Genomic DNA, 13,332 nt, shown 5'->3' on the forward strand with positions numbered 1-13,332 from the left:
GTTTCCCTCCGGTTTTTGATCGCCCTGATTGTCTTCATCTGTATGGTTTGTCTTCACCTGTATGGTTTGTCTCACCTGTGTTTGATTGTCCCTTGTATTTAGTCTGTTTCTTCTCTTCTGTGTCAGCTCATTATTGAATGTCAGGCTATAGGGTCAGGGTCAGAAACGTCATTTTATGGAACAAACAAAGGAACTGGACCCAAATGCAGAACTATCAACATATTACTTACTGCTTAAAAATGTCCAACAAAAATCCCCAAAGATGAAAAACACAGGGAGCCACGAGGAATACCGGGGGAAATCTGACAGACATGTATGTTTTACAAGAGAAGACAAAACGCATAAGCAGACCACAAACAACAATTTAAAATAAAATTTAATTAAACTTTTATATTACAACAACACTAAATATAAAACATTCACTGGAACAATGAAATTTTATTTGTTATTTTTTATTATTTTTATTTGTAAATTTGATTTAATTCAAACAAACATAAAGTCTCAGATTTTGAATGAAAAGGAGCAGAAAGAAGACTAATCTTATAATATCTACCCCTCTTTCACAAAGCATTAATTAAAACAAAACGCTGAATTCAAAAACAATTAAAATTAATATAAATTGGCTGCAGGCAAACACAGCCACTGGCAGCCCCATTGTAGGTCCTCCTTGACAAATTATTTTACACCGTACAAAGCATATCACAAAATGACTGCAATGCCCTGTGGAGGATGGCCGTGACTAGGGCTGCTGCAGCTTATTTTGTTCATCCATCTTCTTGGCCCATTCCCGGCAGTGACAGCAGTCTTCCCTCTCACAAGGCTGCTCCTCCGGGATCAGGTTGAGGTCCGGAGGTGAGAAGCCATCGTCCACCTCTTGCTCGTCCAGACTGGTGGACATGCGTAGCTGGGTGGGGGTTGGTGGCCCTGAGGTCAGCCAGAAGCTGGATGGCCACCTTCGGCGTTCCACCTCCTGGCCAGCCAAGCTGAAATTTAAACATCAGGTTCCTGTCATGTGTACTGTATCTATCCTCCCTGCGAGTTAAACACATGCAAACACAAAAATATACTCACATTTCAAACGGAAAAGGAAGGAACGGACTTAGCCAGCCTTCAATCATCACGTTAATTGAATCAGGCTAAACTATAATCCCTGAAGGCACATGAATCTGGACTTCAGGCGACCAAAGGCCATTTTGATTGTCAGAGCCCCGTTGAATCTGACTCAAGGCCCTGGCTCTGGCTCCGGGTAGAGGGTCATGAAGAAGGGCTTGCAGGCATAACCTCTGTCTCCAATGAGTATATTTTCAGATACCCATGTGCATCCTCAAGTTCTCTTTTATTATTAACTCGAGTACACAACAGCTGGGCTGCTGAGACAAAAAATCTCCACAAAGAATAATCGTCATCAGGTTTTACACCTTTGAGGGCAAAAGTGGAATCAACACAGACCCAAAGTTTTCACTGAGCTCCTGTGAAGCCTTTAAGGGAAATACTCTAAAGTCTCAACTTTAGAGTATTTACTCTTTCTTGTATAGTTGAAAATCCTTTTTGAAAAATATCACCTTTGTCCTTCCAAACTTGCATCATCCTTACTTATTACTTTATTTCCATCCCGTACGAGGAATGCAAAAAGAGGAGATGCTCCAGGAACTATGCGATGCCATACACTAAAGTGCAGACACAGGAAAACAGGAAGTTCATACAGTGAAAATAGAGTAAAAATAATACGTAAGACACATTTAAAATGTAGCAAAAACAGCTAATCAATCAAATCAGAAATGAAAACTTGGAATTGTCTCAGTGTTATTAAATGTGTTGATCTTAAAACATCTTTGACGCAAATTCAAAGTATTGGGTGCATAATAACTAAAAGCCGAACCTCCTAATTCCGAGTGGATTCTAGGAACCTGCGGGGTGAGCCATGACAGTGAGCGTGTATTATGGCTAACCCTCATTAAAACAAAGCAGAGATAAAAGATATGGAGGAAGTTTATTTAAAACGGCTTTATATATAAATGTGCTGGTCTCTTCTAATAAGAGCAAGGAGGGCCAGTTTTCTGATAGTAAGACAATGATGTGTCCCATAGCTGTCCCAAGAAATGAATCTGAGTGCAGAGTGATACACTGCACCCAGAGGTTTTAAAGTAGTGCTGGCTGCATGTTCATAAATAACATCCCCACAATCAAGAACAGAGAGAAAAACTGCCTCGATAACTCTTTTTCTAGTAAATGAAGGGAAGCTAGATTTATTTCTAAAAAGAAAGCTCAGTTGTTGTCTTAGTTTAGGTAAGAGATGAGTTATTTACCAACCATCCAAAATACTTTGAATGTAAAATACAAATCTCATTGATACAAACTTTTCACAGACCGGGAGAACTTAAAAAAAAACATTGATTAAAATATCAACAGAAAGGGTGGGGCAGTAGTTAGAGCGCGCGCCCCACCTGTGGCTCCTTTCCCGCATGTCATTCTCCACTCCATTCAAATGAGCTTTATTGTCATGACAGATCAACAATCCATGTTGCCAAAGCAGTGCAGAAAAAAATTAGATCAACAAATGATTACAATATATATACAGGATACAAATATAACAAATATGAATAAAAGACATTAACAATAATATGAATCATTCTTTCAGTGTATTTCTCAGAAAAATTCTGTGTATTTTGTCTTGTTTGTATGTGATAATCATAAACATATTTAACAGCTCGTGCTGCACACAGACACCACTCTCTCTCCCTGATTTCTGACTCTATCCACTGTCCTATCTCTCCAATAAAGGCACAAAAGGCAGACTCTGGGAGATCAAACAGAGCTATTGAAGCCTGGGTCTCTGGAGTGACCACATGTGGTCCAGTTGGAGCTGGTTCTGATTCTATTGAAGCCTGGGTCTCTGGAGTGACCACATGTGGTCCAGTTGGAGCTGGTTCTGATTCTATTGAAGCCTGGGTCTCTGGAGTGACCACATGTGGTCCAGTTGGAGCTGGTTCTGATTCTATTGAAGCCTGGGTCTCTGGAGTGACCACATGTGGTCCAGTTGGAGCTGGTTCTGATTCTATTGAAGCCTGGGTCTCTGGAGTGACCACATGTGGTCCAGTTGGAGCTGGTTCTGGTGCTATTGAAGCCTGGGTCTCTGGATTGACCACATGTGGTCCAGTTGGAGCTGGTTCTGGTGCTATTGAAGCCTGGGTCTCTGGAGTGACCACATGTGGTCCAGTTGGAGCTGGTTCTGGTGCGATAAAGGGTTCTGAAACACCTTGTGGGGTCCAGCCTTCAATTGAAAAGTAGTGAACCAGTTAGTTTATTTCTTTAAATGTACAGTATGTAAAATCTGCCACTAGGGGAAACCACCACAAAACATGATGTTGGGGCTGGCAGGGAATCATGGGAGTGATTCCAACTGCTACACCTCGCCCCCCCCTCCCCATGAAAAACGTGAACTCTGTGTTGACTAAGACGAACGGGCGAAACCTATCTGAGAAAGAGAGTATGTTTACAGACTGTGTGTCCGAGTATAATCTACATGACGTTCTTATCACAGCAGCACATACAGGAAAATAAGGTTTTCCTTGGCAACGATAAACGTTTCGTGTCTATCATGACGGCTGTCGTATCAAGACTCGGTCCATTACGACTACAAAATTACAGATTTCTCTGGTTTTGTTAACTGTTGGAAATAGTTGAGGTAATGTAAGTACTCAAGAAATTATTATTTTTTTACAATTTGACAGTTTTGCTGTAATTTTCTTTAGAAAGTTATATGTGCAAGCATACATATTAACATTAGTGTAGTGCATTATTATTAGTGTAATACAGTTCTTACACTTGCACACTGCAAATGTGTTAATAGGTTTGGATAGAAAATGATGTAAGAAGCACTAACATATGGCTATATGTACTAACATACATCGAATGATTGTCATGATTTGATCTTTTTTAGTTTTGTTTTTCAGTGTTTAGTGTTTCTTCTTGTTCTGGTGTGTTTTGTTCGTTCTTGAGTTCTGTGTGTTTTTAGTGTTTCATGATTTAGTTTGTAGTTGTCCTCTGTGTTTCTTGTATTCCTGCCTGTGTGTTTCCCAGTGTGATTGCCCTGATTGTCCTCACCTGTGTCTTGTTAGTCTCACCTGTGTTTGATTACCCCTGTGTCTATTTAGTTTCTGTTTCTTCCCTCCTGTGTTGGTTCGTTGTATGTTGTTTCTATGTCATTCGTCGGTATGTCTGTTTTTGCTCGTGCTCCTCTGTGGCTCTTGGTTTTTGATCCCTGTGTTTTTTTGTTGTACTTTCTGAAGTGAGTTTTTGTTTGCCTTTTTGTTGAAATAAATAGTTAGTTAATTCTGCACTTGGGTCCACACTACTCGTTTTCCGACAATCGTGACAATGATCAAGTGTGACTGTTGAACTACATTACTTCTAACAAATAGCAGTGACTTAAACATAAGAATGTAGCTGTTTGCGATAGTCTGGTGAATGTCTGCTAATTTACCAACTGTCACATTTTATGAATTAATAATGCTTTTGTGGCTTCAGTAGCCATCAACGCTGTCTTACCTTACAATGTGATGGCCAGTGTAATCGCCAAAGCAAACCACTGTTTTGGCTGTGTTAGCTTTAAACTTATCCCATTTAATTTCAACTAGATGAAGTCTTAAAGCATTAATGAAAGTTTGACTGCTCTGATAATCACCAGAGGGCAACCACAGACTTATCTGTGGGCAAGGGAAAAAGACATCAAATGCAATACTTTCAAATATATAACAGAACATTCTCACCTTGAATTACAATATCATACAGCCCCTTCATTCTGTCAAGACATTGATTTGATGTCTCTGATAGCTGGCAACGGGGTGCCAAAACCTCAGAGAGCCAGGTATTGTGGGGGTGGGGGGGGAGGGAAACAGTCTCATGGCTACATCAGTGGATGTTTAACAAAAGTATAAAAAAACCTCAACATTAGCCAGGGTAGTGGGCTATGAATTTGTCATTTAAATAAAGGCCACTTTCAAATTCCAGTGCAGTTTCACTGTATTTGGAGGTGGTCTTTAAGGCAATGAGCAAACTTACTTAAAAATAAATAATTTCCTCTAGGTGTGAAATGAACTCCATCTTTTAAAAAATAGCCCAGGACTGTCATGTCTAATTTGAGGGTGCTCAATCACTGCACCGTCTATTGATCCAACAACTGTAGCCATAACACTGTTGCCAAATCTTCGGGATTTGTCAATCTTCCCCAGATGGCTGCCATACCTCCACTTGCACCTCTGTGTGAGGGCAGACAACATGATCTTCATGCCAGGGTGTCGTGTGTGGAATTGATGAAGGTCCTCCTTCATCATATTGACCAGCACGACACCACTGACATGTCCCATGCTGTTGTCCCCACAGTGGATGATGAGGCCATCCGGGGGAGACCTCCCTCGGAGTGAGTTTTCGAAGAAGGGAAGGAGGCCTTTCCAGCGAAGTCCACCCCAGCCGAACCAACTGATGCGGATGTTCTTCAGGCCCAGGTTTCTTCCTCTGTCTCTGCAGCTCTCTGAGCACCTCGATGGACCAGTCACCAATAATCCACACTGTGTCTATAGGAGAAATACAAAGGTGTTGAATTAATGCCTCAGACCAGACAAAATGTACAGTTAACTACATGTGACAGCTCAGGGTGATTTTTGTTATTAGCCATATCTGCAGGAATAATATTGAACAAGGTAGCTGCAACTCCATCCCAACTAATAATAGATGCCAGTCTTAAAATATAATTTTGTAATACTTACAGTTTTTTGTGGGTTCCACTGACAGTCCGTCACTGGTCGCAGACGACGCCATGACTTCAGAGGGTTCTATAGAAAACAAATATCTTATGATAAATATAAAATATATCTCCTTCAATTGTCTTCATTGCTGTTGACATCAGTAAATATAAGACACAGAACAGTAACATGAACTGTATGCATTGTAATATTGAATTGGCTACATTAGTCACATCAAGCAGGTATGACCAGATGATAATTCAGGATGGCGCATGGCGACGACAACTTACTGGCCTCTATCGGTTCGCCAGTAAGGGCGCTAATTTAGTAAACGCTCCTGTAGGTCATATTTTAGGGATGGGATAAACAACCTTTACGGTCGTATAGGTTGGAGGACTTGTTGCGTGTAAGACACAAGCGTGTTGGTCCTGGTGAAGCTGAATCAAGGAGAAGACAGCGCGCTGCCGTGTGTGGAGCAATGGTGGAGGAAGTTGTGGCGGATTGTCCCGACCAAGGTCATTTTCCTCGTCAGCAGTTCCTCAGACAGTTCATATGATGTGAAAAAATTGTCGCAGGTCACAGTGTGGTACTGGAGCCCTTCAGTCATTTCTTGAACAACCCGCTTCCCTCGGCCAACTTCAGCACAAGCTCCAGCAGCTTTACCTGTGTACCTGCCTCTTCCAGGCGTAGGATGTCAAAACATCGCAGGTGACCCAAATTCGGTACTTTGCAGGTGTTTTGGGAGTGTACTGCCGAAAGCCTTTGAATGGAACAAGTTGCTCGTCAACACAGATGTCCCTCTCGGGGTTAAAAAGCATTGATGTTGTCCCATAACAAACAGACAGGAGCCAAATTATCCTCCCTCCTCTTTGGCCTCGTCAGCCCGTCATCAAACTCTCCCGATGAGGCTGAATGTCTGGAATAGTTTGATCATTCTACAGGCTGAGAAGGCTTTCACTGCAGGTGCGACAAACACCAGCGAGGATGAGCAAGCCAATGTATGAATTCAAATCGGTAACATCAAGGTCCCTCCAATTGTTGGTGGACCGTCTCTGCAGGTTGGTGTGGTTGAGGATGAGCTGCAGGATCTCGTCTGTAAACAAGTCAAAAGGTGGACCTGATGGTGCTGATCCGAGCTGTCACATAGTGAGTGGTCCCTGAGGTCAGAGCGGTGGCTGCAGGGACGCAATGAAGCGTCTCATCATGCGTAGGGGACCAGCAAAGTCCACTCTTGGACGTCCATACAAACTCCTTCTCTGTCTCTTCCTTGCTCTCTGTGGAGTCTGATGGTTCTGAAGAAATCTGATAATCTTCATCCTCATCATCATCGGTATCAGTCTTCTCCTCAATGTCTTTCTCCTCTGTCTCCTCGTTTTTCTTCCTCTCCTGTTTGGTCCATCTCTTCTTCCTGCTCGTCATCCCTCCTATCCTGGGTGACTGCATAACTAAAGCTCTCGATTCTTCCAAAGTGTTAATCTTCTCCATTCTTCCAGACAATAAAACTGATCGCTATCCAACCTGCATCTACTTACAAATGTGGCTGTTACAGCACCTGTGTAAACTAAATCAGAACCAGAGTTAGTTTTGTTTTCCCCTGCAGCTGCATGTGTGATCACCAAAGTTATTATTATTTGAATGAGTTCATGTATGGGTGCATTTGGACCTCTGTAGGTGTGGGGTGCATATGACCAGGAGACAAAAAAAAAAAAAAGTTCTGTCAAATCTATTGTACTGTGCCGACTCCCAACTTGAAAGGATTGATCTTCTACCCAAATGACTGGACTGCACTCAAACACTTCCTGTTAGTTTGAGGTTTAGTTTAGTGGTTTAGGTGAAAAACCTTTGACAGAAGCAAAATACAACAAACAAATGTTAACATGTTCTTAAATCAAACAACACAGCTTCAATATTAAATAAAACACTGCATGAGCTGAAACTTTTAAACGCAGATAAGACCAGGTCACAAAATGTTCCTGTGCTTTCTACTGTTGATGGAAAGGAGATTGAGGCTGTACACTGTTACAAATACCGGGGTATGTTAATTGATGACTCCCTTAATTTTAAACCACATGTACTGTGTCTGGTGAAAAAGCTGAGGCTAAAACTGGGTTTTCATTTTAGAAACAAGTGTTTTTCTTTTAATGTAAAAAAGCGTCTGGTCACTGCAACTTTTTTACCTGTTTTAGATGATGGTGATCTTTTGTACATGAACGCCTCTGCTCAATGTCTCCATATGGTTGATACAACTTACCATGCATCCTTGAGGTTCATTACAAACTGTAAAGCTCTGACTCACCATTGTGAGTTGTACTCTCGGGTTGGATGGCCCACTTTTGACCCGTAGGCTCATACACTGGTACACCTTTATATATAAGGCAATTATTGGTCTGCTTCCTCTCTATCTTTGTGTTTTTATCATTCAGAGAAGTACCTGACAGTTTTCTGTGCGTTCTCAGGACCTCTTCATGCTCTGTCCCAAACGCTCGGACAGAAATTGGGAAAAGGGCTTTTGGGTACTCTGCACCCTCAGCCTGGAATCTGTTGCAGAATGACTTAAAGCTCAAGGAGCTGGTGTCCTTAAACGCTAATGTTTGTTTTTCCATTAATTAAATTAATGTTCAACTGCTGCCTTCAAAGAGCCTTTTAACTTAGCAATTAACATTATTTATTGCATTTCAAACTCATTTCTATTACTACTCTGCATTTTAACATATCTTTTGTATTTTAAAGACGTAAATATTCTATTTATCTGTTTTCATCACAGCCGTGCAAACTTTTATGTATTTTTAGCAAACCTTTCATCCCACTTGTGACGACAATATGCCCATTCAAGCAATCAAATCAAACAATCAATCAATCAACTTTAAAGTCCGTCATTTATGTTGTAACTTTTAATCTTCCTTTTGGTTTTGATTAAAATTTTTACATTTTTAAAACACATTTTTTTAACCTGCATGCTTTCACTTTCTTCGCTTTCACTTTCCTTGAAATAATCTAACTCATTTTTTTTATTGATCTATTCATTCATTCATTTATTAACAGACCAAACTCCAGTTTGACTTGAGAAGTACTTTGAACTTTTATTTCACAGTCAAACTCACATTTCATCACTGAGCATTGAGTGTTAAATAAATAAGTGTTAAATATCTAATTAGTGCCAAGTGTGGCTGATACATTGATAGACTTTATTCATAAAGCCGTTGTTTGGAATAATAATGTTGGTGTGAGTGGACTATACTGTGAGATACTTACCAGTACACCTGTAGGATTAATAAACGGACCAAAGCATTCATCACCTCTGAATGTTTGTCCTTGCTTGTCCTTCTATGGGCGTTCATTTAGATGACTCATTCAGAGAAAATCTGAAACAAGGGTTCCCCAGAATGCTACCTGAAAAATGCTTGAATATCAATGTGGTATAAATCATAAATCCAAACATTTTGGGTTCTACAATCACGTCTGAGGCATAAAGCATTAGAAAATCATGATTTGAAATCCACTTTTTTAAAATCATCAATAAAGTATGGCTATTAAATACTGGGGACATCGTTTTGTTCTGCATGAATTCATTGTGTAATACTTGTTTCATTGTTGGCTTTGTTTGTGTTCTGTAATACTCACTGCACCTGCAGGCCAATCACATCGTTCGGTTACAGGTATCAACCATAGACTGTAAATATGAATGTTTGAAGCTTGAGTGACGTCAGCCATCTGTTCCTGCAGGGGGCTCTGGAGGATCATCAGCAGCAGCCTCCATGTTGGAAATCCTGTCTCAGTCTAACTTTCAGTCAACCTAAAGACAGACTGAGAGCTGGAGCTGAGGCGGGTTTTAAACCTCTTGATGAACCGTTACATCGCGTCCACCTGTCAATCATGTCAGCTACACGCCTAACTATGAATAACACATATCGTTGATAAAATCAAAACAGAACCATTTAAAAAGTCTTCATCCCCCTGTACAGTGTGTGCCAGTGATGACAATAACTAATCATATTTAGTTTTCTGTACACGGCTGTAAACATATTTAAAACTGCTTTTTGTGGCTGTGGTGTGAATGTGACTTCCTGTGTTCCTGGAGCCAGCCTCAAGTGGACACTCAATGAACTGCAGGATTTTACACTTCCTCATTGGCTTCATGTTTCATGACCGGAGGTTGCTGCTTGGTATCAACATCACCTTTCCATCAGATGGATGTTAAATACTTGATTTCAGGGGCAAATACAGGATGGAAAAAACAGAGTATCCTCCTTCATGTTGAACATCGATGGACACTGACAACTGCGCTGTTGTCTTTTCACTACTCTGATGTGAATATTTATGATTTGAACCATATAAAATTCATGATCCTTTCACTTCTCACCTTGAACTGCTCGAAGACTGGAAAGCCATTCACTGCTGCGAGAACAGGACCATCTTGTATCTATCTCAGTCTGTAACACAGAATATAGTTTAAGTTCAAATTGACATGTCGGCATACAATCGTCTAATGGCTGCACAAGCGTCTGAAAATGCTTTTTTTCCCCTGCGGTAACGATGTGAAATGATCAAGTCCCCCCTTTTAAATCTTATATTTTCAACACCAGAGTAATTTGCCATTTGAAATAAAGCACTAGTGCAGCCGTCTAGTGTGTGACCACTGCTGCTAAATAATGAAAAACAGAGCAACCACTCATCCTTCCTTGTCTCCTGCCATCTTATCTCATGGCAGCACATCATCCATTTTTGCTCGAGAGCAAACTGAATGTGTCAGGCAGCCGTACGCTTCCCCTCGTAGATGTTGAGTCTGTGACAGGTGAACTCTTGTAGTAGCCTTCCCCCGCTGAGCAGAAAGGAACAAAAGCAAGCTGTTCTACGCCATAAAGTTTAGAGACGCATTACAGAGGTACAGACATCTTGGAAAACAGCTGCTGCAGCAGTCCTTGGTGGATCTGCAGACTGGTGGTGCACTCTTTCACTGAGTCCCCCATGTGGCCCCTGTGACATGCCATGCAAATCCAAATGGATGCCCCCGACTTTATAGGGGGAAATTAATGCGAATTTTCTTTCATTTTGAGCAGCCGGGTGCGACAACACCACATGGCACCATATGGTTGACTAACAGAGCCAGACAGAGGACTGGGAAATGTTAACACAGTCATATTGTGTGTGGACAAGTTTCATTAAAGCATTCAAAGTGCTGCAAGACTCTCGGTCACGCAGAGCAGACGCGTTCTCACAAGCAGTTCAAAAAATGAACAATTAGGATTTTTTTTTTTCAGTGAGAGGCGTCAGAAAATAAGTTAGAACGGTTCCAAATATAAAAAGTAAGCAGCCATTCATTTCATAACAAAATTAAAGCTTGTCCAATAACTAGGCCTTACACAACCGATAAAACATTTCTGTTTGGAGTTTAAAATTGAGAAAGCAACTGAAGCTTCCCACCAAAATGCTTTGATTGACGGACACACCCCAAAACTCAACAGAAAAATGGATAATGGCTTTGCAGGGTTATCATCAGAATCTGTACAATTAAGGAAGAGTGATACAAAAAGAAGCAATCTGTTTGATGAGCACTTCAAAATCAATTTCAAGTGACGAGGGTCGAAGCAGCCTCTCTTGCTTTTCTAATGGTACTGTAGCTCACTGCCTCCCAGCTAAATGGTAGCGGCTAGACACATGCAATTACCCAGCATAAAACACTCCTGACTCCCTCCTAATTATAAACCCTTCTGAATAATCACAGCCCACTGCAATTAATGGAGCGACTCTTCAGTAAACACTGGAGAGAGCTACAGCTTGCACTGACGATGACACATTTTAATTTTGTAGATTTCATAAGGCCTATCCATTTTTGAAATTAGACTTGTGAAATGTGGATGAACTTCCCATGACACACAGAGACAGGCCCTGATTACAAATCTGTCCCAGCTTTAACATGTGGAAAAAAAACAGCAGTCAACATGCTCTACAACTTAACGCTGTGAAGTATGTGTAAGAACCTCATATGGGCAGATTCAAAGTGTACTTATGTTTATCCATCCATTCATTATTTATCGCTTATCTGAGGCGAGGTCGCGGTTAAAACTGCTGGGAAAACTTTGTCTTGGAAGATGGATAGCGTCATAAAACCAACCTAACATGAATCAATACTATTATGGGATAAGGTATCCTCTTATGTTTACAGTCTGCAGTCGGATACAAGATGTGCAGGAGTCTTTTATAACGAGGTGACCAGATGTCAAATAAAACAGACGCTAAGTCGTCATACAAACACTAGCTGATGAGCTGGATGGGTTTTTAAAGTAAGTTAAGACTGAATGAAAAGTGAAATGACCACTTTAATCTGATGTTATATTTTGGATATATACCAACCCTGCCTTTAATTTCAAATGTATTGCAAAGCTAAGAGAAAATTGTATCATTTTTCTGAAAGAAGTTGATGACAAAAAAATTCAGATTATACCTTTAATTTCTTAAGAAAAAATATTCTGAACTCCTCCAACACCTTTTAAATGTTTGGATTGTTTTTATTCAGCAAATGCAGATAGTATGAATTAGTATGAATCTGTTTTCCCTGTTAGATTCAGCATACATAACTATGGCGATGAATACTATCTTCATTCATTTTTAAATGTTGATGACCTCCTCTACAACTATGTTATCTTAGTATCCTATTATCTTAAGTTTTCAACTCTTTAGGTGAATTAGTGAAAACTGAAAGAACACATGTAGCAGTGTGATTATTAAAAAGTACACTAGTATTATACATCAGAGATGAAACATTTAGATTACACATAGAAACTGATCATTTAAAGCAAATGACTGTCTCCATGTTTGTTCGGTTTGGAACCAGTTTGAGGTTTTTTTTAGAGATTCATACTGCATGTTTGCACTTAATTATCGTAACTAAACTGTGAAAAAACAATATTTAGATACATATTAAGATAATAATTTTGCTTCAGTTGAGGTGCTATATGACCTCTTATGGATATATATTTTTTTAAACACTTATATTCAGTCAAAATACTGAAAATACAAAAATATATTTTTTACACGATGTGAGAGGCAAAGTAAGTCAGATGCACACACCATGCACATGATGAACAGCTGGACTGGTGTTGATCATTAAATGATGAATGTAATGAAGGCTCCATGTAAATGTGTTTGAATCCGTGCCAAAAAGTGTTTGTGTGCTTGTGTGACTATTTTGCAGATTCTTGATGTTAAAATTTTATTTTACAACCTTGCAGGTAGTATCAGCTTTTACTCAGACCGTAGTAAAGCAAAGGTCAACAAAAAACTGAATGTTATATATATTTTTTAAACATTACCTCAAATATTTCCAACAGTTATCAAAGCCAGAGAAATACATAATGTTATAATTGTAATGGGACGTGTCTTGGCAGCGACCATGACACAGCCGCCATGACAGACAGAATGTTTATCGTTGCCGTGGAAACACTGGATGTTACGTCAAAGACCGGAACACAAGGAAGCAGGAACAGAAAGCTGCCGTACTGTTGCTGTATGTGCTGCTGTGATAAAAACCTCATGTAAATTATTCTTCGTCTGTAAACATATTCCTGTCCCCAGTTCGGTTTCACCGGGCGGG

At 40.2% G+C, this 13,332-nt stretch overlaps 1 long non-coding RNA gene across 1 annotated transcript; it reads right to left on the reverse strand.

The window, feature by feature from the left end:
• Positions 1-1,982: 1,982 nt before the first annotated feature.
• Positions 1,983-10,224, reverse strand: LOC132974951 (uncharacterized). The gene is made up of 3 exons (XR_009673165.1): positions 10,102-10,224; positions 4,703-5,573; positions 1,983-2,276 (listed from the first exon to the last, which is right to left on the reverse strand). It is a non-coding gene; the product is annotated as an uncharacterized LOC132974951 (long non-coding RNA).
• Positions 10,225-13,332: the final 3,108 nt, after the last annotated feature.

The sequence above is a fragment of the Labrus mixtus genome, chromosome 5, assembly GCF_963584025.1.
Source record: "Labrus mixtus chromosome 5, fLabMix1.1, whole genome shotgun sequence".
NCBI lineage: Eukaryota > Metazoa > Chordata > Actinopteri > Labriformes > Labridae > Labrus > Labrus mixtus.